The sequence below is a fragment of the Balaenoptera physalus genome (assembly GCF_965194825.1).
Source record: "Balaenoptera physalus genome assembly, chromosome: 1".
NCBI classification, from domain to species: Eukaryota; Metazoa; Chordata; class Mammalia; order Artiodactyla; family Balaenopteridae; genus Balaenoptera; species Balaenoptera physalus.
Window position 1 is genome coordinate 139,357,062 of NC_138882.1, and position 27,832 is coordinate 139,384,893.

The 27,832-nt window shown below is 38.5% G+C and overlaps 1 protein-coding gene and 2 long non-coding RNA genes across 7 annotated transcripts in view; 1 reads left to right on the plus strand and 2 right to left on the minus strand.

The window, feature by feature from the left end:
- Positions 1-27,832, minus strand: part of PDE4B (phosphodiesterase 4B) — a 601,639-nt gene that overhangs the window by 238,904 nt on the left and 334,903 nt on the right. The window lies entirely within an intron of this gene.
- Positions 12,890-27,832, plus strand: part of LOC309641583 — a 308,049-nt gene continuing 293,106 nt past the window's right edge. The window contains exon 1 of the long non-coding RNA XR_014252699.1: positions 12,890-13,758. This is a non-coding gene — a long non-coding RNA (uncharacterized lncRNA). The remainder of the gene's footprint in view (positions 13,759-27,832) is intronic.
- Positions 13,614-27,411, minus strand: LOC309641517. The gene is made up of 2 exons (XR_014252656.1): positions 19,244-27,411; positions 13,614-15,712 (listed from the first exon to the last, which is right to left on the minus strand). It is a non-coding gene; the product is annotated as an uncharacterized lncRNA (long non-coding RNA).

Sequence of the window (27,832 nt, forward strand, 5' to 3'; positions counted from 1 at the left end):
AGTAATATTCCATTGTATATATACATATATATATCCCATATTTTCTTTATCTGTTCAGATAACAATGGACACTTAGGTTGCTTCCATATCTTGGCTCTTGTAAATAACGTGCAATGAACACTGGTGTGCATATCTTTTTTTTAAAGTTTAATTTTATTTATTTATTTTTGGCTGTGTTGGGTCTTCGTTTCTGTGCGAGGGCTTTCTCTAGTTGTGGCAAGTGGGGGCCACTCTTCATCGCGGTGCACGGGCCTCTCATTATCGAGGCCTCTCTTGTTGCGGAGCACAAGCTCCAGACGCGCAGGCTCAGTAGTTGTGGCTCACGGGCCTAGTTGCTCCGCGGCATGTGGGATCTTCCCAGACCAGGGCTCGAACCCGTGTCCCCCGCATTAGCAGGCAGACTCTCAACCACTGCGCCACAGGGAAGCCCTGGTGTGCATATCTTTTCAAATTAGTGTTTTTGTTTTCTTCAGGTAAATACCCAGAAGTGAAATTCCTGGATCATATGGCAATCTTACTTTTAATTTTTTGAGAAACCTCCATGCTGTTTTCCATAGTGGCTGCACTAATTTATAATCCCACCAACAGTGCATGAGGGTTCTATTTTCTCCACATCCTCACCAACATTTGTTATTTGTTGTCTTTTGATGACAGTCATTCTGACAGGTGCAAGGTAATATCTTATTGTGGTTTTGATTTGTATTTCCCTGATGATTAGTGATGTTGAGCATCTTTTCATTTGTCTGTTGGCTATCTGTATGTCTTCTTTGGAAAAATTCACGTCCTTTGCCCATTTTTAAATCAGGTTTTAAGGTTGTTGTTTTTGTTGTTGTGTGAGATATTTGCATATTTTGGATATTAACCCCTTATCGGATATATCATTTGCAAATATCTTCTCTCATTCAGTAGGCAGCCTTTTCATTTTGTTCATTTTCTTTCACTGTGCAAAAGTTTTTTAGTTTGATGTAGTCCCATTTGTTTATTTCTGCTTTTGTTTCCCTTGCTTGAGGAGACAGATCCAAAAATATATTGCAAAGCCTGATGTCCAAGAACATACTGCCTATGTTTTCTTCTAGGATTTTTATGGTTTCAGATCTTACATTTAAGTGTTTACTCCACTTTGAGTTTATTTTTTTATATGGTGTGAGAAAGTAGTCCAGTTTGATTCATTTGCATGTAGCTATCCAGTTTCCCCAATACCATTTACTGAAGAGGCTGTCTTTTCCCCCATTGTATATTCTTTCCTCCTTTGCCAAACATTAAACGACCATAAAGTGTCAGTTTACTTCTGAGATCTGTATTCTGTTCCACTGATTTATCTGTTTGTTTTTGTGCCATTACCATACTGTTTTGATTACTGTAGTGTTGTAGTATAGTTTGAAATCAGGGAGTGTGACACTTTCAGCTTTGTTCTTCTTTGTCAAGATTGATTTAGTTATTTGGGGTCTTTTGTGTTTCCATATAAATTTTTTTTTTAATAAGTTTAAGCTAACTTTTTTATTTATTTATTTATTTATTATTTATGGCTGTGTTGGGTCTTCGTTTCTGTGCGAGGGCTCTCTCCAGTTGTGGCAAGCAGGGGCCACTCTTCATCGCGGTGCGTGGGCCTCTCACTATCGCAGCCTCTCTTGTTGCGGAGCACAGGCTCCAGACGCACAGGCTCAGCAATTGTGGCTCACGGGCCCAGTCGCTCCGCGGCATGTGGGATCTTCCCAGACCAGGGCTCGAACCCATGTCCCCTGCATTGGCAGGCAGACTCTCAACCACTACGCCACCAGGGAAGCCCCCCATATAAATTTTTAAATTATTTTTTATAGTTCTGTAAACAATACCATTGGTATTTTGATAGGGATTGCATTGAATCTGTAGATTGCCTTGGGTAGTAGGTTATTTTAACAATATTAATTCTTCCAATGTATAAGCACAGTATATATTTCCATTTGTGTCATCTTCAATTTCTTTCATCAGTGTCTTATAGTTTTCAGAGTACAAGTCTTTTATCTCTTTGGTTAGATTTATTCCTAGGTATTTTATTCTTTTTGATGCAATTGTAAACAGAACTGTTTTCTTAGTTTCTCTCTCTATGAGTTCATTGTTAGACTACACAACAGATTTCTGTATATTAATTTTGTATCCTGCAATTTTACTGAATTCATTTATTAGTTCTAATCGAGTTTTGGTAGCATCTTTAGGATTTTCTATAGTATCATGTCATCTGCAAACAGTGACAGTTTTGCTTCTTCCTTTCCAATCTAGATTTCCTTTTTTTTTTTTTCTTGTCTGATTGCTGTGGCTAGGACCTCCAGTACTATGTTGAATCAAAGTGGTGAGAGTGGGCATCTTTGTCTTGTTCCTGATCTTAAAGGAAATACTTTCTTCTTTTTACCATTGAGTAAGACATTGGCTGTGGGTTTGTCACATATGGCCTTTATTATATTGAGGTATGTTCCCTCTTTACCTACTTTATTGAGAGTTTTTATAGTAAGTGGATGTTGAATTTTGTCAAAAGCTTTTTCTGCATCTATTGAGATGATCATATAATTTTTATTCTTCAATTTGTTAATGTGTTGTATCACATTGACTGGCGAGTATTGATCCATCCTTGCATTCCTGGGACAAATCCTTCTTGATCGTGGTATATGATCCTTTTAATGTACTGTTAATTTGGTATGCTAATATTTTTGTCAAGGATTTTTGCATCTGTGTTCATCAATGATACTGGCTGTAATTTTCTCTTTTTCTGTGGTGTCTTTGTCTGGTTTTGGTATCAGTGTGATGCTGGTCCCATAGAAAGAGTTAGGAACTGTTCCTTCCTCTTCATTTTTTTTGGAAAAGTTTGAGAAGGATAGGTGTTAACTGTGCTCTAAATGTTTGGTAGAATTCACCTGTGAAGCTGTATGGTTGTGGACTTTTGTTTGTTGGGAGTTTTTAAATTATTAATTCAATTTCAGTACTGATAATTAGTCTGTTCATATTTTCTATTTCTTCCTGATTCAGTCTTGGGACATTGTACATTTCTAGGAATTCATCCATTTATTCTAGGTTGTCTATTTTATCAACATATAATTGTTCATAGTACTCTTATGATTCTTTGTATTTCTGTGGTGTCAGTTGTTAACTCCTCTTTCAGTCCCGTTTTATTTATTTGGCTCCTCTATTTTTCTTGATGAGTTTAGCTAAAGTTTAGCTAAAGGTTTATCCATTTTAATTCTCTTTACAAAGAACCAATCCTTAGTTTCATTGATCTTTTCTATATTTTTTTTTAGTCACTATGTCATTTATTTCCACTCTGTCTTTATATTATCGCTCCTTCTACTAACTTTAGGTTTTGTTTGTTCTTCTTTTTCTAGTTCCTTTAGGTGTAAGTTTAGAGAGTTTGATATTTTTCTCATTTCCTGAAGTAGGCTTATATTGCTATAAACTTCCCTCTTAAAATGGCTTTTGCTCCAGTCCATAGATTTTGGATTGTTGTGGATTTCGATTTTCATTTCCCTCCAGGTGTTTTTGGTTTCTTCTTTGATTGACCCATTGGTTGTTTAGTAGCATGTTTTTTAGCCTTCACATATCTGTGTTTGTTTTTGTCTTGTAGTTGATTTCTAGTCTCATACCCTTGTGGTCAGAATAGATGTGTGATATGTTTTTGATCTTAAATTTATTGAGACATGTTTTGTGGCCTTGCATAAGATCTATTCTGGAGAACATTCCACATGCACTTGAAAAGAATGTGTATTTTGATGTTTTGGATGAAATGGTCTGTATATGTCTATTGATTACTTCTGGTCTGATGTATCATTTAAGGCCAGGGTTTCCTTATTGATTTTCTGTCTAATTGATCTGTCCATTGATGTAAGTGGAATGTTAAAATGCCGTACTATTATTGTGCTACTGTCAATTTCTTCCTTTATGTTTGTTAATATTTGCTTTATGTATTTAGGTGCTCCTATGTTGGGTGCATATATATATATATATATATATATATATATATATATATATATATATATATATATATATTTTGGCTGTGTTGCTGTGCACGGGCTTTCTCTACTTGTGGCTAGTGGGGGCTACTCTTCGTTGCAGTGCGTGGGCTTCTCATTGTTGTGGCTTCTCTTATTGCAGAGCACAGGTTCTAGGTGCATGGGCTTTGGTAGTTGTGGCACGCAGGCTCAGTAGTTTTGGCTCATGGGCTCTAGAGCGCAGGCTCAGTAGAGCACGGGTTCTAGGCGCACGGGCTTAGATGCTCCATGGCATGTGGGATCTTCCCAGGCCAGGGATCAAACCCATGTCCCCTGAATTGGCAGGCAGATTCTTAACCAGTGTGCCACTGCGGAAGACCCTGCATATACTTTTTAAATTGTTATATCCTGTTGTTGTAGTGATCCTTTTATCATGTTATGTCCTTCTTTGTCTCTTATTACAGTCTTTGTTTGAAAGTTAATTTCATCTGATATAAGTATTGCTACCCAAGATTTCTTTTTGTTTCCATTTGCAGGGACTACTCTTTCCCATCCTCTCACTTTCAATCTGTGTGTATCTTTAGGTCTGAAATGAGTCTCTTTTAGCCAGCATACATACGGGTCTTGTGTTTTTGTTTTTGTTTTTGTTTTTGTTTTATCCAACCACTCTATGCCTTTTCATTGGAGCATTTAGTCCATTTATATTTAAAGTAATTACTGATAGGCATGTACTTATTGCCATTTTGTACATTGTTTTCCAGTTGTTTTCATAGTTCTTTTATGTTCCTTTCTTCTTTTGCTCTCTTTCCTTGTGATTTGATGACTATCTTTAGTGTTATGTTTAGAATTCCTTTCTCTTTTTTTTGTGGGTGTATCTATCATAGGTTTTTGGTTTGCAGTTACCATAAGGTTCATATATACATATAATTTTTTTTGATGTTCTCTTATGCTCAATTGCATTCTAATAACTCTACATTTTACTCCCCCAACTACATTTAATGTTTTGATGTCATCTTTTACACTTTTTTATGTGTATTCCTTAATTACTTATTGAGGATATAAATAATTTTACTACTTTTGTCTTTTAATTTTTCTACTAGCTTTGTAATTTGCTGATCTACTACATTTACAGTATGTTTGCCTTTACCAGTGAGATTTTACCTTTCATAATCTTCATATTTCTAGCTGTGGCTTTTTCTTTTCTGTTAGAGAAGTCCCTTTAACATTTCTTGTAAAGCCAGTTTAGTGGCGCTGAACTCTTTTAGCTTTTGCTTCCCTGTAAAATTCTTTATCTCTTCTTCAAATCTGAATGATAACTTTGCTAGCTTGTTCTTGGTTGTAGGATTTTTCCTTTCATCACTTTGAATGTATTGTTCCACCTCCTTCTGGCCAGCAAAGTTTCTGCTGAAAAGTCAGCTCACAGTCTTAAGGGAGTTCCCTTGTACACAACTAGTTGTTTTCTCTTCCTAATTTTAAGATTCTCTATTTATCCTTCATTTTGCCATTTTAATTATAATGTGTCTTGATGTGGATCTATTTGGGTTCATCTTGTTTGGGACTCTCTGTGCTTACTGGACCTAGAGGTCTGTTTCCTTCCCTAGGTTAAGGAAGGTTTCAGCTATTATTTTTTCAAATAAGTTCTGCTCCTTTCTCTCTCTCTTCTTCTGGAACTCTTATTAATGTGAATGTTGGTACATTTGATTTTGTTCCAGACGTCTCTTACACCATCCTCATTTTTAAAATATTCTTTCTTTTTTTTTTTCTGTTCAGCTGAAGTGGTTTCTACTATTCTGTCTTTCAGATTGCTGATCCATGCCTATGTATCATCTAATCTACTGTTGATTCCTTCTAGTTATTTTTTTATTTCAGTTATTATATTCTTCAGCTGTTTAGTTCTTCTTTATGTTTGCTAACTGTTGAAATTTTCATTCTCACTGTGTTCATCCATTCTTCTCCTGAGCTCAGTGAGCATCTTTATGATCATTACCTTGAACTCTTTATCAAGTAGATTGCTTATCTCCACTTGGTTTAGTTCTTCTTCTGAGCTTTTGTCTTATTTCTTAATTTGGAACATATTCCTCTGTCTCCTCATTTTGTCCACTTCTCTGTGTTTATTTCTATGTGTTAGGTAGATTGATTATATTTCCCGATGTTAGAGAAAGGACCTTGTATAGGAGGTGTCCTATGGGGCTCAACAGCACACTCCCCTATGGTCACCAGAGCTATATGTTCTAGGAGTGCCTTCTATGTGGGCTCCATTCACCCTTCTGTTGTGGCAAGGCTGACTGCTATGGGCATACTGGTAGGTGGGACTGGCCCCCAGCCCAGCTGGTTGAAAGGCCCTGCCTCATGTGGTGGCTGTAGGCCCACTGGAGGGAACATTAGGTTTTCCATGTGGTTGGCTGCATGGCCTTGTGGTGGGGAGCGTAGGGTTGCTGCCGGCCACTGGTGGGTGAGGCTGGGTCCTCATGCAACTGTCTGCGTGGACACAGTGTTGGGGCTGCTCAGCACTGGTGCTGGCCTGCTTCCACCTTCACAATGCTTGGGGCTTTTAACTTCCAGTTAGAAATGCTCTTACATTTTTGGTCAACAATTTTTGTTTTCCCCCACAAGCTATCTCTATCAATCAGGACTGAATGTAGCTACATTAGTAGGTACCTGGCCACAGTGTGTTAAACAAATTAGTTTATTTTTCTCCTATAACAAGGGACCCAGGGTAGGTAGCCCAGAGCTGTTGCTCAAGAACCAGGCTCCTACCTGCTCTATGATCCTCAGTGTAAGACTTTTGCCATCCTAGTTATGAAATGGCTGTTCATCTCTGCGAGTTGCGTGGAAAGAAGGGCAAGGGCAATATGAACTACAGATGTCAGCTGTGTCTGTTCCATCTTAAAGATACCCTCTGAGCAACTTCTGCTTATACCTTAATGGCCCAAACTGTTACATAGCCATCCCTGGCTACAAGGGAGTTCTGAGAAGGTAAGTAATTTTATGCAGGCACTTTGGCTCCCAAATTAGAATTAGGTCCCTGTTCATAAGGAGAAAGAGGAGGATGGATACAAGTTGGACACCTAGCAGTGTCTCCTATACCACCACCCATCCTAGAAGCACCCTGGCTGGCACAGTGTCAAGGGTCTTCTCTACATTGCCCTGCTTCAATTCACCATTCCTGTTAGTCTCATCTCCCTACCTCACTTCGTGATGCTTTGATCATGATCAGATTATTGTCCTGGATTCCAGAACTAATGCTGGATCTTGACCTATTATTCCCACTTTCCCCCTCTCTGCCTATTGATATTCTCCCTATTTGTCAAGGCTCCACTCAAATGTTTCCTACTCAGTGAAGCCTCCTTACCTCTTAATTAATCAGAATTAATCAGCATTTTAGTGTACTAATAAGTTAGGCTGTATTAGGATATAGTTAGTTGTGGATGGACCTGTTTCCCTCAGTAGAAGGCAAACTCTTAAAGATAAGGGCTATGTCATATTTTATTGTAGCTCAGTGTCTGGGAAAAAGGTAGGTCCTCAATAAGTATCTTCTGTACTAATGTGATGCTTTTCTTGATTCTTCAAGCATTTTCTGTGCTTCTTATTCTAAATCACTGTCTGTCTCCTGTGTTGAGGTTCTCACTCTGCATCTACATTATAAATACTTGCTATAACACAGATGCAAAGCATGGATGTGAGGGGAACTGTTCTCTCTGCCTAAGCTTATTCTCTATCTTATCCATCCATTCCCTGATTCTGGGAGGAGGGTTTTCTTTAGAGATCTTTCCTGGTGGCTGATGTGAGTGTTCAAGACAAGCCCCAAATGTTCCTTCCTTCTTGCCCTTCTCTTCCAAAGGATGGAGATATATATATAAATGAAAATTACCAGGTGCAGACAGATGTCAACAAAAGAGTGAAAGATGGATATTACAATATCATTAAGCCAGAAAACGACCCTGGTACGTCAAATGAAATAGAAAGCGTGGCCCACAAGGCAAATTTTGCACATATAACTAACAGCAGCTTGACATTTTCAATTCATCTGTGGATTTTTCCACTCAAAAAAATAAAAAGACAGTTCAGAAATTGTTTCCCCCTAACAGGGGTTATTTTTAAAGCAAGTGTTCTTGTAAATAAACTCTATTGTGCTTGCTTTCTAACATTGTTTCCCATTTAAAAAAAAACAACAACACTGTCAGTATGTTGGCACACTGCAACAAAATTCAAGTTCTTCCTGTGGTTTTCTATATCAGAAAATATTTCCATACTGAATTCTTGGCGAAGGATTGTAGTTTTTCTAATCTGGGGGAGAACCATGGGAAGCAACATTAAATTGGCAGAAGTGACTTTGAATCTTTTATAGTACTACCATTTACTGACTTTTTTAGAGGTTATATAGAATTGTTTCCCTTTCATTGCTTGTTTTCATGATACCTCAAGTGCATAACACATTGTGTTGCTTTCGTAGTTGGAGCAATGACTGACCTGAAGGGGAAGTCCATATAGTCACTGTATCACCACCCAGGATTGGCTGTGGAAATGTGGCCCTAAAGGCAACGGTTCTAAGAATTGCAGGGCAATTCTTCAAGCCCTGCCTCTCAGAGACCCAGAGAGAATTATATACGCTTGTTTTGGTTTCTCCCATAATCAGGGAGATGATCCCCACTCCCTGCTCCTAAGAGACCCAGAGCCAAAAAACAATCATCTGTAATGGAAGTTATATTCCAGGGCAAACCACACAGAGGCATTCTGAGATGGCTTTTCACTCTTTCTTTTTTTTCTAAGTCAATCTCCTTTCCCTTACATCTCATCCTTCACTAAACTGGGTAATAAGATATTGAAAATATTAGAAACCTGAATAAAGAAATTACTTCTAAAGACTGGTTCACTAAAATAAAGTCATCTCCAGGAATCTTTGCTCAATTCTTTCTGTCCTAGTTTAGAGTAGGTTTCTCTCCTGTGTATTTCCAAAGCTCTCTACATTCATTGCTGGCTGCTAGTACAGCATTTACCACAATATATTGTTCCAAGTTTCTCTCAACCAGAATTCTGAGAGCTCTTGAGACCAGGATCCTGTGTCTTAATAACCTTAGCATTCTCAGTGTTCAGGTCACTACAAGGAACACAGTAGGAGCTTAATAAATGTTTAATAAATGAACGAAGAGTAAAATTCCTAAGCTATAGCATATATATATACACACACACATATAAATGCATATTATATATGCACAAATATATATACATATGTATCCATATACTTAGCTTTGATTAGATTGATATCTCTGACAACCAGAAACTAGTAAAATTCTGCATCTGTTGAAGAACAGCATATGTGAAACCACTGTATCCAGACAGAGACCTAAAACGTTAATATGATGTTTTTAAATATATCTCACAAGCTTCAAAACAGAGAACTAAAATGTAAGTGGGTGGCAGAAGTAGGAAAACCAACTGCTACAAAGCTAATTTTCAAGACAGCAAAATGTACGTGAAATCATATTCCAAGTAGTAGAGCAAGAGCAATCTGTAATACACCTACTCCTCCCAATGAAAATGTACCCTTCATATGCATAAGACTTAACCATAACTTTAATGGGAACACATATCACATTCAAGCACTGCCATAAGCTGAATGACACCTACTTGTATTCAAATATAACACTCCCTTAAAGTCATAAGAACTTTTAAAAGATGGATATTTTTAAAGTTTGGGAAAATAAACATAGGGATTCCTATAAACAGTGTAAAAACAGTATAAAGATTGATTTTTGTATTTTTGCATTATAAAACAAGGCCATTTTGACTTTTCACTTGTTTTGTAGAGTACAAATGGAGATGTTCAACACATTTTGCCATTTCTTTCTTACATGATTAGAGCATCTTCAGCTCTTTTGACATTTAAATTATATTTTATGCTGCTTATGTAATAATGTGTCATTCTTTGCATTTAATTTGTAGTTGTAAAATCCTTTGTTTCCTGGCTCTGTATTTTTAAATCTGAGAAGCTTTGCTGACCTTTTCCCAGTTTCTAGCCCTCTCTGAGGAAATTTCATCAAGTGGCTGGCCCTTCTGGGCTTGCGAGATTGGCACTGCACAGAGTGAGACCACCAGTCGGGGCAAACTGCATGTTAACCAACTGCTCTCCACTCTTCATATCATTTTCATCTGGGTAAAGACATTTTAAAATGAGCATCAAGAACAGCCATCAACAAAAACAGAAATATAGATCAATGGAACAGGATAAGAAAGCCCAGAGAAAAACCCACACACAAATGGTTACCTTATCTTTAATAAAGTAGGCAAGAATATACAATGGAGAAAAGACAGCATCTTCAATAAGTGGTGCTGGAAAAACTGGACAGCTTCAGGTAAAAGAATGAAATTAGAACACTCCCTAACACCATACACAAAAATAAACTCAAAATGGATTAAAGACCTAAATGTAAGGCCAGACACTATCAAACTCTTAGAGGAAAACATAGGCAGAACTCTATGACATAAATCACAGCAAGATCCTTTTTGACCCACCTCTTAACAAAGGGAAATAAAAACAAAAATAAACAAATGGGACCTAATGAAACTTAAAAGCTTTTGCACAGCAAAGGAAAACATAAACAAGACAAAAAGACAACCCTCAGAATGGGAGAAAATATTGGCAAATGATGCAACTGACAAAGGACTAATCTCCAAAATATACAAGCAGCTCAATATCAAAAAAACAAACAACCCAATCCTAAAATGGGCAGAAGACCTAAATAGACGTTTCTCCAAAGAAGATACACAGATTGCCAACAAACACATGAAAGGATGCTCAACATCACTAATCATTAGAGAAATGCAAATCAAAGCTACAACAAGTTATCACCTCACACCGGTCAGAATGGCCATCATCAAAAAATCTACAAACAATAAATGCTGGAGAGAGTGTGGAGAAAAGGGAACCCTCTTGCACTGTGGGTGGGAATATAAGTTGATACAGCCACTCTGGAGAACAGTATGGAGGTTCCTTAAAAAACTAAAAATAGAACTACCATATGATCCAGCAATCCCACTACTGGGCATATACCCTGAGAAAACCACAACTCAAAAAGAGTCATGTACCAGAGATTGGTTCAAGATGGTGGAGTAAAAGGACATGCTCTCACTAGCTCTTGCGAGAGCACTGGAATCACAACTAACTGCTGAACAATCATCGACAGGAAAACACTGCAACTCACCAAAAAAGATACCCCACATCCAAAGACAAAGGAGAAGCCATAATGAGACGGTGGGAGGGGCACAATCACAATAAAATCAAATCCCATAAGTGCTGGGTGGGTGACTCACAAATTGGAGAACATTTATACCACAGAAGTCCACCCACTGGAGTGAAGGTTCTGAGGCCTGCATCAGGCTTCCCAACCTGGTGGTCTGGCAACGGGAGGAGGAATTCCTAGAGAATCAGACTTTGAAGGCCAGTGGGATCTGATTGCAGGACTTTGACAGGACTGGGGTAAAAAGAGATTCCACTCTTGGAGGGCACAAACAAAGTAGTGCGCACATTGGGACCTAGGGGAAGGAGCAGTGAACCCATAGGAGACTGAACCAGACCTACCTACAAATGTCGGAGGGTCTCCTGCAGAGACAGGAGGTGGCTGGGTCTCACCATGAGGACAAGGACACTGGCAGCAGAAGTTCTGGGAAGTACTCCCTGGCGAGAGCCCTCTCAGAGTCCACCATTAGCCCCACCAAAGAGCCCAGGTAGGCTCCAGTGTTGGGTGGCCTCAAGCCAAACAACCAACAGGGAGGGAACTGAGCCCCACACATCAGCAGACAAGCGGATTAGAGTTTTATTGAGCTCTGCCCACCAGAGCAACACACAGCTCTACCCACAAACAGTCCCTCCCATCAGGAAACTTGCACAAGCCTCTTAGATAGCCTCATCCCACAGAGGGCAGACAGAAGAAGCAAGAAGAGCTACAATCCTGCAGCCTGTGGAACAAAAACCAAATTCACAGAAAGATAGACAATATGAAAAGGCAGAGGGCCATGTACCAGATGAAGGAACAAGATAAAACCCCAGAAAAACAACTAAATGAAGTGGAGATAGGCAACGTTCCAGAAAAAGAATTCAGAATAATGATAGTGAAGATGATCCAGGACCTCAGAAAAAGAATGGAGGCAAAGATCGAGAAGATGCAAGAAATGTTTAACAAAGACCTAGAAGAATTAAAGAACAAACACCTAGAAGAACTAAAGAAAAAGCAAACAGAGGTGAACAATATAATAACTGAAATGAAAAATACAATAGAAGGAATCAGTAGAATAACTGAGGTAGAAGAACGGATACGTGACCTGGAAGACATAATAGTGGAATTCACTGCTGCGGAACAGAATAAAGAAAAAAGAATGAAAAGAAATGAAGACAGCTTAAGAGACCTCTGGGACAACATTAAATGCAACAACATTCGCATCATAGGGGTCCCAGAAGGAGAAGAGAGACAGAAAGGAACCGAGAAAATATTTGAAAAGATTATAGTCGAATACTTCCCCAACGTGGAAAAGGAAAAACCCACCCAACTCCAGGAAGCACAGAGAGTCCCAGGCAAGATAAACCCAAGGAGAAACATGCCGAGACACACAGTAATCAAACTGGAAAAAATTAAAGACAAAGAAAAATTATTGAAAGCAACAAGGGAAAAATGACAAATAATATACAAGGGAACTCCCATAGGGTTAACAGCTGATTTCTCAGCAGAAACTCTACAAGCCAGAAGGCAGTGGCATGACATATTTAAAGTGATGAAAGGGAAGAACCTACAACCAAGATTACTCTACCCAGCAAGGATCTTATTCAGATTCGATGGAGAAATCAAAAGCTTTACAGACAAGAAAAAGCTAAGAGAATTCAGCACCACCAAACCAGCTCTACAACAAATGCTAAAGGAACTTCGCTAAGTGGAAAACACAAGAGAATAAAAGGACCTACAAAAACAAACCCAAAACAATTAAGAAAATGGTCATAGGAACATACATATCGATAATTACCTTAAACGTGAATGGATTAAATGCTCCACCCAAAAGACACAGGCTCGCTGAATGGATACAAAAACAAGACCCATATATATGCTGTCTACAAGAGACCCACTTCAGACTAGGGACACATACAGACTGAAAGTGAGGCGATGGAAAAAGTTATTCCATGCAAACGGAAATCAAAAAGAAGCTGGAGTAGCAATACTCATATCAGATAAAATAGACTTTAAAATAAAGAATGTTACAAGAGACAAGGAAGGACACTACATAATGATCAAGGGATCAATCCAAGAAGAAGATATAGCAATTAAAAATATATATGCACCAACATAGGAGCACCACAATACATAAGGCAACTGCTAACAGCTGTAAAAGAGGAAATCGACAGTAACACAATAATAGTGGGGGATTTTAACACCTCACTTACACCAATGGACAGATCATCCAAACAGAAAATTAAGAAGGAAACACAAGCTTTAAATGACACAATAGACCAGATAGATTTAATTGATATTTATAGGACATTCCATCCAAAAACAGCAGATTACACTTTCTTCTCAAGTGCACATGGAACATTCTCCAGGATAGATCACATCTAGGGTCACAACTCAAGCCTCAGTAAATTTAAGAAAATTGAAATCATATCAAGCATCTTTTCTGACCACAACGCTATGAGATTAGAAATCAATTACAGGGGAAAAAAATGCAAAAAACACAAACACATGGAGGTTAAACAATATGTTACTAAATAACCATGAGATCACTGAAGAAATCAAAGAGGAAATCAAAAAATACCTAGAGACTAGTGACAATGAAAACACGATAATTCAAAACCTATGGGATGCAGCTAAAGCAGTTCTAAGAGGGAAGTTTATAGCTATACAAGCCTACCTCAAGAAACAAGAAAAATCTCAAATAAACAACCTAAGCTTATACCTAAAGGAACTAGAGAATGAAGAACAAACAAAACCCAAAGTTAGTAGAAGGAAAGAAATCTTAAATATCAGAGCAGAAATAAATGAAATAGAAACAAAGAAAACAAGAGCAAAGATCAATAAAACTAAAAGCTGGTTCTCTGAGAAAAGAAAATTGATAAACCATTAGCCAGACTCATCAAGAAAAAGAGGGAGAGGACTCAAATCAATAAAATTAGAAATGAAAAAGGAGAAGTTACAACAGACACCGCAGAAATACAAAGCATCCTAAGAGACTACTACAAGCAACTCTATGCCAATAAAATGGACAACCTGGAAGAAATGGGCAACTTCTTAGAAAGGTATAACCTTCCAAGATTGAACCAGGAAGAAATAGAAAATATGAACAGACCAATCACAAGGAATGAAATTGAAACTGTGACCACAAATTTTCCAACAAACAAAAGTCCAGGACCAGATGGCTTCACAGTTGAATTCTATCAAACATTTAGAAAAGAGCTAACACCCATCCTTCTCAAACTCTTCCAAAAAATTGCGGAGGAAGGAACACTCCCAAACTCATTCTATGAGGCCACTATCACCCTGATATCAAAACCAGACAAAGATATTACAAAAAAAGAAAATTACAGACCAATATCACTGATGAATATAGATGCAAAAATCCTCAACAAAATACTGGCAAGCAGAATCCAACAACACATTAAAAGGATCATACACCATAATCAAGTGGGATTTATCCCAGGGATGCAAGGATTCTTCAGTATATGCAAATCAATCAATGTGACACACCATATTAACAAATTGAAGAATAAAATCCATATGATAATCTCAATAGATGCAGAAAAAGCTTTTGACAAAATTCAACACCCATTTATGATAAAAACTCTCCAGAAAGTGGGCATAGAGGGAACCTACCTCAACATAATAAGGCCATATATGATAAACCCACAGCAAACATCATTCTCAACGGTGAAAACCCGAAAGCATTTCCTCTAAGATCAGGAATAGGACAATGATGTCCACTCTCGCCACTATTATTCACCATAGTTTTGGAAGTCCTAGCCACGGAAATCGGAGAAGAAAAAGAAATAAAAGGAATACAAATTGGAAAAGAAGAAGTAAAACTGTCACTGTTTGCAGATGACATGATACTATACATAAAGAATCCAAAAGATGCCACCAAACTACTAGAGCTAATCAATGAATTTGGTAAAGTAGCAGGATACAAAATTAATGCACAGAAATCTCTTGCATTTGTATACAGTAATGATGAAAAATCTGAACGAGAAATTAAGAAAACACTCCCATTTACCACTGCAACAAAAAGAATAAAATGCCTGGGAATAAACCTACCTAGGGAGACAAAAGACATGTATGCAGAAAACCATAAGACACTGATGAAAGAAATTAAAGATGATACAAACAGATGGAGAGATATACCAAGTTCTTGATTGGAAGAAACAATATTGTGAAAATGACTATACTACCCAAAGCAATCTACAGATTCAATGCAATCCCTATCAAATTACCAATGGCATTTTTTACAGAACTAGGGAAAAAAAACTTAAAATCTGTATGGAGACACAAAAAACCCCGAATAGCCAAAGCAGTCTTGAGGGAAAAAAACTGAGCTGTAGGAATCAGACTCCCTGACTTCAGACTATACTACAAAGCTACAGTAATCAAGACAGTATGGTACTGGCAGGAAATCAGAAATATAGATCAATGGAACAGGATAGAAAGCCCAGAGATAAACCCATGCACCGATGGTCAACTAATCTATGACAAAGGAGGCAAGGATATACAATGGAGAAAAGACAGTCTCTTCAATAAGTGGTGCTGGGAAAACTGGACAGGTACATGTAATAGAATGAAATTAGAACACTCCCTAACACCATACACAACAATAAACTCAAAATGAATTAGAGACCTAAATGTAAGACTGGACACTATAAAACTCTTAGAGGAAAACATAGGAAGAACACTCTTTGACATAAATCACAGCAAGATCTTTTTTGATCCACCTCCAAGAGTAATGGAATTAAAAACAAAAATAAACAAATGGGACCTAATGAAACTTAAAAGCTTTTGCACAGCAAAGGAAACTACAAACAAGATGAAAAGACAACCCTCAGAATGGGAGAAAATATTTGCAAATGAATCAACGGACAAAGGATTAATCTCCAATATATATAAACAGCTCATGCAGCTCAATATTAAAAAAGCAAACAACACAATCAAAAAATGGGCAGAAAACCTAAATAGACATTTCTCCAAAGAAGACATACAGATGGCCAAGAAGTACATGAAAAGCTGCTCAACATCACTAATTATTAGAGAAATGCAAATCAAAACTACAATGACGTATCACGTCACACCAGTTAGAATGAGCATCATCAGAAAATCTACAAACAACAAATGCTGGAGAGGGTGTGGAGAAAAGGGAACCCTCTTGCACTGTTGTTGGGAATGTAAATTGATACAGCCACTATGGAGAACAGTATGGAGGTCCCTTAAAAATCTAAAAATAGAACTACCATACGACCCAGCAATCCCACTACTGGGCATATACCCAGTGAAAACCATAATTCAAAAAGACACATGCACCCCAATGTTCATTGCAGCACTATGTACAATAGCCAGGTTATGGAAGTAACCTAAATGCCCATCGACAGATGAATGGATAAAGAAGTTGTGGTACATATATACAATGGAATATTAGTCAGCCATAAAAAGGAATGAAAGTGGGTCATTTGTAGAGACGTGGATGGATCTAGAGACTGTCATACAGAGTGAAGTAAGTCAGAAAGAGAAAAACAAATATCGTATATTAATGCATATATGTGGAACCTAGAAAAATGGTACAGATGAAACAATTTGCAGGGCAGAAATAGAGACACAGATGTAGAGAACAAACGTATGGACACCAAGTGGGGAAAGTGGCAGGGGGTGGTGGTGGTGGTGGTGGTGGGATGAATTGGGAGATTGGGATTGACTTATATTCCCTAAAATGCATAAAATAGTTAACTAATAAGAATCTGCTGTATAAAAAAATAAATAAAATAAAATTCAAAAAAAAAAATACTGTTGGTGTTAGAGAAGCTAATAAGGTGTAGTCTCTGACCCAAGAATCCTGACAACTCCAGCATGGAACATACCATTGAGCAAAGGTGCAACAAATACTTCTTGGATAGATGAGCGCATAAATGGATGTATATGAATCCTCTGCTTTGTCTAAAACCTAGCTCTTGCTTTGTCATTTCTTCATGAAAATGTAAATTTTGATAGACCCTAAAAGAGTGTTGCTGCCTATTGCCAAGCTCTGATTATTCTTACCTGTCTTGATTTGTGAGTCAAACCATTCTAACCCTACCTGCCAGGCAATCAAGCCCACACTGAGATCTCCTTCCTTACATTTCTAATTGGACTAGTCATTTTGCAATTCATCATGCCCTGCATTACTGCTCTCCTTGTATTGTTACATTATCTTGCTACTGACTGTTTTATTTTTTAAAGGCAATTCTGTTTACTTTCTGCTTTCCCAAAGAAGATAAGCCCCTTAACAGCAGGAACTATACATACTATAATGGATAAAACTGTGAGTGCTTGAGCTAGACTAGCCTGGCTTTGTCACTTAATATCTGTGTGACCCAGTGTAAGTGACTTAACCTCACGGGACTTTGGTTTCCTTATCTGTAATATGGAAATAATAGGAGTTCTCCACTCTCACTGTGTTGTTGTGAGGATTACAGTCATTAATATGTATAAAGTACTTAGAATAGTTCGTGACACATAGTATGTGCTCAGTAAATATCAGTTACATATTTGGTTTCTAAGCGTAGCACCTGTCACAAAATATGATAGAAGACATGAGATACTCAGCAAATAATTGTTAGAGTTTAGCCATAAAAAGGATAGTGAAAAGATGATGAGATATGCACATTTAAAACTATTGTAAAATTTTTCTATTTTTACCCTTTGTTCTTTGATTGACTGGTAAAGATAAAACATAAAAACCTCTTAAACTCTCCAGTGCCAATAGACTAACAATCTGGAGACCCCTGATGCAGTCTGGACTCTGACTTTAGCCACCTGGGTGACCTCTGGTGAGTCACTGAAGTGTTCTGATCATTTGTTTCCAAATCTCTCTGTTAGGCATAATAATACCACTCCCCTCAACTGAGTCTTTCAAATTTCTAAATGAGAGTATAAGAATAAGTGACTTAAGATCCTGACTCATCACATTCAGCAGAATAGCCTTACCCCCTGCTTCAGTGAGAAAACTAAAGCCGTCACATGTGATCTCCTTCAACTTTCTGCCACCATGAAGAAATACATCGAAAGATATGCTTAAGTGACTCCCCTCCTTTTTCAGAGAATGAGCTTTCCCTCCTGATCAGCCCTAACTTCTTAGCTATGTCCTTGATCTCCTTCTTTGCTATACCCTATGAGGTGATGAAAATGCTCACAAAAGAAGTAATCAGCTTTAAACATCTGCCAGCAATTATCCTCTCCCTTTCCTGTATCTTCAAATCACCCCTCTCTAATGCCTGTTTTCCCTCAGCCTGTGAGCCTGCTTAAGTTTCTCCCATTCCAAAATCCTTAATCCCACATCCCCTCTAACATCTAAGATCTCTCCTCTTTCATATAGACTTCTCAAAAGGCTTCGCCATTTCCCCTTCTTTTACTGGATTTGCTTGATATGGTAATGATTGATCTCCTAATTGCTAAATCCAACATTTTCGTATTCTAGCCCTCATCTAATTACATACATCTGATATGCTGAGTATGCCCTCCTCTTGTAACCCACTCTACAATTTCTGTGACTCCTTCATCTCCTGGTTCTTCTTCTACCTCGACCATTGTTTCTGTCTCTCTCCTCTGCCTCAGCTCACTTTCTGAAAGATGGTTTCCCCTAGCAATCTGTCCCTATTCCACTTGTCTTCCCTTGTGAGCCTTCTTGCTGGGGGAGATGGGGGGCGGTCTCATCATTTCAGTTACAACTTCTAATGAAACAATTCACACATCTTTGAAACAGGATCTGAAAGTGGGAATCAATCTACTTGGGTTTTGGTTGAGGCCCCAAGACAACAGATGTCAACTAGTCCCATACTCCAGAATGAAATTCTATAGCACTTGAGCAGAACTGGAAGTGGAAAGTACATCTTATATTATAGCTGTACTAATAATGTATCTTCACAAAGTGGAACTGCAGAGGTGAGGATGGGGAGGGGTCATAAGTAATCAGCCAAAGGAAACACACTGCTGGCATGTGTAGTTAGCATAGCGGTAGTCACCATAGCTCAGTACACAACTCTTCAATGAGCCCATGGAAGTGCTCAAAAGGGAAAGAACCGGGCTTCCCTGGTGGCGCAGTGGTTGAGAATCTGCCTGCTAATGCAGGGGACACGGGTTTGAGCCCTGGTCTGGGAAGATCCCACATGCCGCGGAGCAACTAGGCCCATGAGCCACAACTACTGAGCCTGCGTGTCTGGAGCCTGTGCTCCGCAACAAGAGAGGCCGCGATAGTGAGAGGCCCGCGCACCGCGATGAAGAGTGGTCCCTGCTTACCGCAACTAGAGAAAGCCCTCTCACAGAAACGAAGACCCAACACAGCCAAAAATAAATTAATTAATTAATTAATTTAAAAAAAAAAAAAAAAGGAACCTCTGCTTTGCTAAAAAAAAAAGGGAAAGAACCACCTTGAAACATCTGGAACAGCCAGAGCAACCCCATACCAGATTACACTGGTGCCAGTCAAGAGAGACCTTTTCTAACCCTTACTTTCCTCCCTCCTCCCATCTATTGTCTGCTCACAGTGTGGGAAGGCAGAAGTTTGACTTGAAATGCTGATTTGCAATTTCAACTACTACATAAGATCAGATATTTTAATTACTAAAATGAGACTATCTAGGGAACCAAAGTGACCAAAAGGGCTCAATGATGACTGTCTCTCAAGTTGCATTTATTAAGTATAATGAACACATCTATATTACTGGCCCAGACTCTTCTCTGAGCCTTGTGTTCATAATCCTAACATCCAACCACACATCTTCACCTGGATGCTTTAAATTACACATGTTCCAAACTAAACTCATCCTTGCCTAAACTTGTTTCTACCTCTCTATTTTTTTCTCAGATGGCATCAACCATCCTTGGTTTGCATATTTATGTCAATATCCCTAAGAGCAAAATCAAGTTCCAAGGATCACTCTATTCTTTTATACTTTATTCTTAATGCCATTGTGCTAACTCAAATCTTCGTTATTGTTTCCCTGGACTACTGGACTTTCTCTGACTGTAGTCTTGATATGTCAAATCTGCAGCTGACCCAGTGAAACCCTGCATTGTGGTTATCTATTTAAAATTAAAATCTGATGGCATAAGACCCTTCAACGATTTCTCATCACCCAAAGAATTCCCTTATCAGAATATTCTGGCCTTTAACTACTTCTTCATTTTCATCTCTAGTTACATGCTGCTTCAAATTGCATACTCCAGCCATATTAATATGTCTGGAACCTCTGTTTCCACCAACACACACCAATGCGGGTGTTTGCTGCTTTACTGTCTTGTTCTGTTATTGATACCTTGGAATGTCTTTCTCACCAACCCTCCTCATACTGCCAAACTCTTCTTCATCTTCTAAGACTCAATTTGGGTATCAGCTCCTTCAGGAAGTCCATTCTAGCACCATCTTCCTATATACAGACTATGTAGTTACCTCTCTTATACATGCTATGACGCATTTCTGTAGCTGCAGATACTGCTTCGCACTGTACCCTTTTGTCTATTTATCATTCTACTTTACTAGATTATATTTCTGGAGGGAAGTGATTATATTTTATCTATAAAGCTCCAAAGAAAAGTGTTTGGCACATGGCACACATGTAACAAACATTTTTGAAAAGAAGGAAGGAATTGTATAAAAGTATTTCACAAACCTCCTTTCATCACATTATTTCATTTGACTCTCAGAACAAAATCATGGAGTAGATATTTTAATTTCTATTTTACAATAAGGGAAACCAAGCCTTGGATGGCATAAGCAACCTGCTAATGACCACTGAGGGGATTAAATGTAGCAAGGATTATGTATCTATGTCTTCTAGGACCAGGACCCATGTTTATCCCACTCAACCACACTGGCACCTTTGAACGCTGAACCTAAATGTATATGTGAGATAAGGCATGAGGTGTTAACAGGATACTGTTAACAGGAGTTTCCGCTAGCCCTAAAACACCAAAAAGAGAAGAATCAAATTCCAGTCAAAGTAAAAGAAAGAACCAGAACTGAATATGAAGAGATGAGGTAAAGGGCCATCGGACCTTTGAGAGATGTGCTGCTTTACACACCACCTGCCTCTTAGTGCATCCTATTATTAAGCAGAGAAGTTTTTAAACTACCACGTAATTACATTGGATTATCCAAAGTAACTCTACAGTGCCAACTCTGTAACTCTCTGCCTGAGACACAATTGTTTCTCAGGCTGAATCAGAGTATGTTTTCCGTAGGAAGCCAGCATGGTTCTGGCACAACAAGAAAGCTGTTCTTTTGGTTTCAACATATTCATCTGGATCTCTATCTCATCTTAGAAAAGATTTCCACTCTTTCATGGCAGACTTAGGAGTCTGTTTTTCCAGTTTTGTCTATATATTTGAGATGACAACCTACGCTTTTCTCTCCCTGCCTCTTCCCTGCTCACTTATCTCCCACTAAAGTAAGAGGTAGGCTCATTGTCTCAAGGGAGGAATGGGGAAAGGCAGAAGGCTTTCAGGACAGCAGATAATGGCAACACAGAGAGGGCTCAACCCCAGTTACCAACTCTGCTCACTAGCCCAGGCCAGGTTCCTGAGAGTACAGAGGTCCTGGGCTCTGCTCCTCAGCAGTACCACCAGGAAGGTGTCAAGGCCCCAGGAGGAAGACGGCTTCTTAGGGTTGCTAGGCACACAGGATCAGAGGAAGACTTGCTTAAGATTCCATAAGGGCCACAAGCATGGCAAGGAAGCAGCAGAAGAATGCCAGACCTAAATAAATGATGAGGATAGGGACAACAGGCTTCTTCTCATAGTCAAGCCAGCTTGCAGGTCCAATGGCCAAAGACAAGGTTGCCCTATAGTCATACTTGGCAGTAAGACCAGGAGTTGTGACTCACCCTTGAACCGCTCACCCCTGACTCACCCTTGAACCTCAGGAAGGCCTAAGCTTAACTTTTCCACCAGGTCAATAGAATAGGACTCAGAAACAGAAGTTAAGGCATGTTAGTGAAAGTAAAGGCAGGAATATCTACTGTGTTTCCAAGTTTGTGAACTGAGATTCATAGATAAGTTATTGTCATCATTATCATTGTCACCATCATCACCATCATCACCATCATCACCATATACTGTGGAATTTCTTCAAATACCCGACTGACAGTAATTTCCAAAGCTACCTCTATTGCATGGGAGCTTGGCAGGACCACCTGAGGCCTACAATTTTGTGGGGCATTATATTGTGGGGAAAATGTGAATAGCACTGCAGAAGAACAGAGGCAACATCCCTACTTCTATATCTGAGCCTTTATCGCCAGGTCTTCTCCTGCTCCCACCCATGTTCTTCCTATTCGCTTTAAACAAAATCACAGGAGTTTGGGATTAGCAGATGCAAACTATCATATAGAGAATGGATAAACAACAAAGTCTTACCACATAGCACTGGGAACTGTATTCAATACCTGTGATAAACTACAATGCAAAAGAATATGAAAAAGAACGTGTGTGTATATATATATGTGTATGTATAACTGAATCACTTTGCTGTACAGCAGAAATTAACGCAACATTGTAAATCCACTATACTTCAATAAAATAATTTTTTTTAAAAATCACCAAACTGCAATATTGGACGGCTCGCTGGCATGCCTTGCCCTTCATGTTCCTCTAAGCGAGGAGCCCTGGTTGCATCAACTCTTGTATCCAGTTGCCACTCAGAGGAATAGATTTTCCAAACATAATATTTTTCATGCTACACTGCTGCTGCCGCCTCTGAGCTGTATCTGAATTTTCCTAATCCTGTTAAAAAAGTTGGATGACCTTGGTCTTCTCCGGCGCTTTGCTCTTGAATCATTGAGAAAGCAAAGAAGAGGAATATTAAATGCAAATGCACACTGTGTAAATCACTCGTGCCAGCCCGGGCTGCTGTCTAGGGCTGTGTGATCTGGAGACAACAAAAACAGTCTGCTTGAGGTATAGGATTTCAAGGCAATGAGAAAAAGAGAAACATTCCAGTCTCATAGACTCAGCAGCCTTTCACTTCTAACACCCTTTGAAGCTAGAAGGCCAATAAAGCAATTGTTTTTCTCTTTAAGAAAGGTCAGAGTTTATTTCTAGGCCTTTCTAGCACAACAAAAGTTAAGATCAGAGAAAAGCCAGCATATTTACATCAGTGTTCATTCAGTCCTATACTCCACATTCATCTCTATGACAAATATGAAACATCTACCCTGTGTCAGGCACTGCACGTGAGTCATTTCCTCCTTTTACAAATGGGGAAACTGGGACTCAGAGGATAACTTCCAGTTAGGAAGAGCTGGGATTTGAACTAAGGTGGGTATGATCTCCCCACTGTACTGCACTGCTTCCTCATCATGTCTTCTTTCATCCATGACACTAAATAATGCTTGAGTGGCTATTGAATAGACCCACATTTTTCAGGGCCACTCCAAGTCAGAACAATCTCATAAAAATACGAATAAGGTCATGACGTCACTCCATGGCTTGAGATACGCTAATGAATTATCACACTTAGAATAATATCGAACCACTCTTTCACGGTCCGCAAGTGATCTGGCCCTTGCCTAACCCTGGCCCTTCCCCTACACTCTCCGCATCTCTTGCTCTGCTGCAGCCATCTTGCCCTTCTTTCTGTTTTTTCAAGTTCCCCTCATTCCCTCACAGGGTTCTACATTGGTCTTTTGCCTGAAGGTTCTTCTCACAGATCCTGAAATGGATGACCCCTCACTGTTGAGATGTCAGCTCACAGACTGGCGTTGCTTATGTGTTTATTTTCTTGTCGGCTGTCTGCATATCCCTGGTATAAGGTAAGGTGATATGAGAGGGACCATGTCCCCCACTCACTGTCCTATCCCCAGCTCTCAGAACACTATGTGGCACACAGTAGGTACTCAATAAATATTTATTAACTGAATTCATTTGTTATTACTAGAAAAATTTTAAATGTTAAATCATAATCCTTTCCCTGGTTATTAATATATATTTGGCATTCACAAAATATTGAAGGTTAATATTGGCATAAAGTTTGATTTTGCCATTTTCATAGGCAACATATAACTATTGTTTAATATAATGCTGATTTTTTCTCATATCCACAGCTATTCTAAATTCAGAATCTGTTTTCTATGTTACTAGCAGCTTTCTTTTTTTTAAAAAAACATGATTTCCCATAAATATTTTATGTTGTTTATAGCTCCTTATTTTGATCATTCAATATTTGGTGACACATTGAAAACAATAAAATAAGTATCTGCTAAGTGGGACTGACTTATTAACAAGGTCCCAGTAAAACAAATGAAGTAAATTCCTCTTCCGGTTGGCAATACTTACAGCAAGTTTCATCTGTCCACTAGCTCCTGCCCTCTTTCTTCCTGCTAATGGTGACATTTCGACATATACATCTTGCCCTTGGAATGAGCTCTGCACAGCCCTTTAAACCAATTCTGAGAGCATCAGACTGCCAGTCTGGGACTGAGAAATTAAACTGACCTGGAAGGGGCTTATTTGCAACCTTGAACCCCATTTCTAATTGCCGGGTTTTTACAATATCCATGACATTTGAAGGCAGCATCCTGACTCTACCACATATTGGCTGTGTGGGCTTGGGTGAAATAATAATCAAAAAAAAAACAAAACAAAAACCTCCCCTAACTTCAGATTCCTCGATTGTAAAATGGATGTCCAGGAAATAGGCTTCTAGTCTTTATGATTTGTGTGCAGGAGGTTTGTTGGCCAATGCTTTTGGGAACACCACACTTATAAGGGGTGAAGAGAAAGGACTGGGCAGAGCAGATGAACGGTGATGCTGCAACAGAGGCTTCAGCTGAACCTACTACTGATGCTTTGGAGCTGGGATGGCCTTTCAGCGATGTTGAGACTAGGTACTGAATCTTGATAATCTACATCAATCAGTCACTGGATACAGGCTGCCTGCAGGAGGAAGTGTGACCCTGGACAATTGCTGTCTTTGGTTGACAGCAATTCCTGATAGGGAGTCAGGCAAGAGCCTTCAACTGCCAATACTTGGGGGCAGCTGGGGGAGTGAGTAGCTTGGTCCTTAAGGATGTCTGGGTGGTGCCCCGCAGCATCCACTATGCGGGGTTGGTCATATTTCTTTGTCAGATTTCACGTGATATCAAACAAGATCATGTGTGTTGAAAGCATCTAGCCTAGTCGCAAGCACTTAGATGACACTCAATAAAAATGTGCCATATGAATGAACAAAAGAAAAATGAGTAAATGGTTTATTGATGCCATGTTTTGTTGTATTTGCTAGTTCCCATGTGCTGCCCATGTTTGTCACCTGTGTCTCTCTTTCATAAAGTATGTGATTATAAAGATTTAACTTTTTAGAGAGACTCTACTGGGTCTACCATGAGGGGCCTGTCTCCACTTCACAAATTGATTCATTTTCCCACTTGCTTTGAACGATCAGCTACACTTTTAAGTTACAGGAAGGACTGTATTAAGTGGGTCGAGTTCGACAGCTACATGTTGGACCTTTGAAGACAGAATTTGGGGGATTTTTAGCATCAGAGTTAGGCTGACTGGAATCTAATCTTTTATAGAATTTTTAAAAAATCACTTCTATTTTTTAGGCTTTAAGGCTAGCCTGGCAAGGTAATATTTTCTAATCATTTCATTTCAGCTGGCCCATACATGAGATTTGCAGTAGAAACAAGGCAAATGTTATACATCTGAATCAAGAGAAAGTCATGTTATATAGTTATTTCTTTTACAAAATAAGAATTCATTTTCCTCTTTATGGAATAGATCTCCTATTTTAAAGAAATTCCTCCAATAAATACACTTTTACACATATTAATTAACAACCTTTTGAGATAAATACGTATTTCCCCATTTATGGAGAGATTTAAGTGACTTGCTGAGTGGCAGAATTTGTAAGGGACAGAGCTATAGCTTGTCAGTTTGACTATTGTGCCATGTCCACCTCCAATAATACCACAGTGATTTTGTTTTCTCTCTCAAAAATTTGTTTTCTCACTGTATAATTAGTTAATTCTTTAATTCCATTATGAAATATTTTTGTACCACTTATTATATACCAGGTCCAGACTGCAAGACAGTGTCACTAAATGCAAGTACTCACATAGGTAAGACCAACTACTGCAACAAGGGATGTGTCAGAACAAAGCCTTAGACCTTTGCGAGATGAATCTACTTCCTTCAGTGTCTTACTTGTTATTCAATCATTAAGTCAGGCTACTTATATGGTTTTCAAATTTCTTAAGAAGAAGCAGTCACTTTTAACCTCACTTTTAACCCTCAGGGGGAGAAATATCCTTAGAACAGGCTGTTTCTTCTCAAGTGAACATCCTGAATACATGCTACTTAGACTCCAATATAAATGAAACCTAATGGCTAGAGGAAAATCACATTCTCCTGAAATTGTACATTTATAACTCTAATAAGGTGAACAATGGCTCTGTTAATTTTTTGAAATCCAATACATTCACAATTACACTAATACAGGCCAATTTTCAAGGGAACAAAAATAAAATAAATTGCTTCTTTGGAGAAATCTCCAATGAGAGTTATCTTATGACATGGTATCTCCCTGGAGACTGGTTATAGAATTTTCTTGCAGAAAACATTTTATGTGATGAAAATGGAGTGCATTTGTTTCCTTGGAAACAAACCCTTTCACCTTCATTGCACAGAATTTTAAGCAATGAAAATTTAGTAATTAGGCCCAAAATCTACCTATTTTAAACTAGTGGAATTTTCAAACGCATGATATTATTAGAAGTAATGTGCAATAAAATCCAGTTAGCTCAGTTAAAGTCAAACAAATAACCTTTACAAATCTTAGAAGTATAGACACCTGGCATTCTAAACACTGAAATAGAATTACCTAAGGACTCGTACTTGAATAGGTTAGAAAATCCTTCAGTTCAAATCATCAGATGACTAAAATAATCTGTCCTAAAGAAAGAGCTAAGAAAGGCACAAGTTGAGTAAACAAATATTAGTTATTAGAAAGTTTCATCATGAGAAAGGCAGTACTGTGACTATTGGCCAGTAGTCTCAAGCAAATAACAGTTTTGAGTATAGAAAATGTTTTCTACAGGGAAACAAGAAGTCTGTTTTCTTTGCTAAAGTGTGTGGGGGAGGCGTCTTACAGCCCTTTGGTTTTTTTTCCCCTGAGCACTTATTTTTAGAAAATTTTTTATTCATGTACACTTGATTTACAATGTTCCAGGTGTACCGCAAAGTGATTCAGTTATACATATATGCGTAGTCTTTCTCAGATTCTTTCCATTACAGGTTATTGCAAGATATTGAATATAGCTTCCTGTGCTATACAGTAGGTCCTTGTTATTTATCTATTTTACGTACAGTGGTGTGTATCCGTTAATCCCTAATTCCAAATTTATTCCTCTTCCCCGTTTCCCCTTTGGTAACCATAAGTTTGTTTTCTATATCTGTGAGTCTATTTCTGTTTTGTAAATGTTATTTGTGTCATTATTTTACATCCCACATATAAGTGATATCATATGATATTTTTCTATCTCTAGCCCTTTTCTTTTTACAGAATCAACCAGAATCAGCCTCCTGGATATACCTGAGATATCAGATGCTTTCTTTTTTTGTATTATATACTATTTGCAGTATAAAGATAAAAATGTTGGGGGGGGGCACTAGACC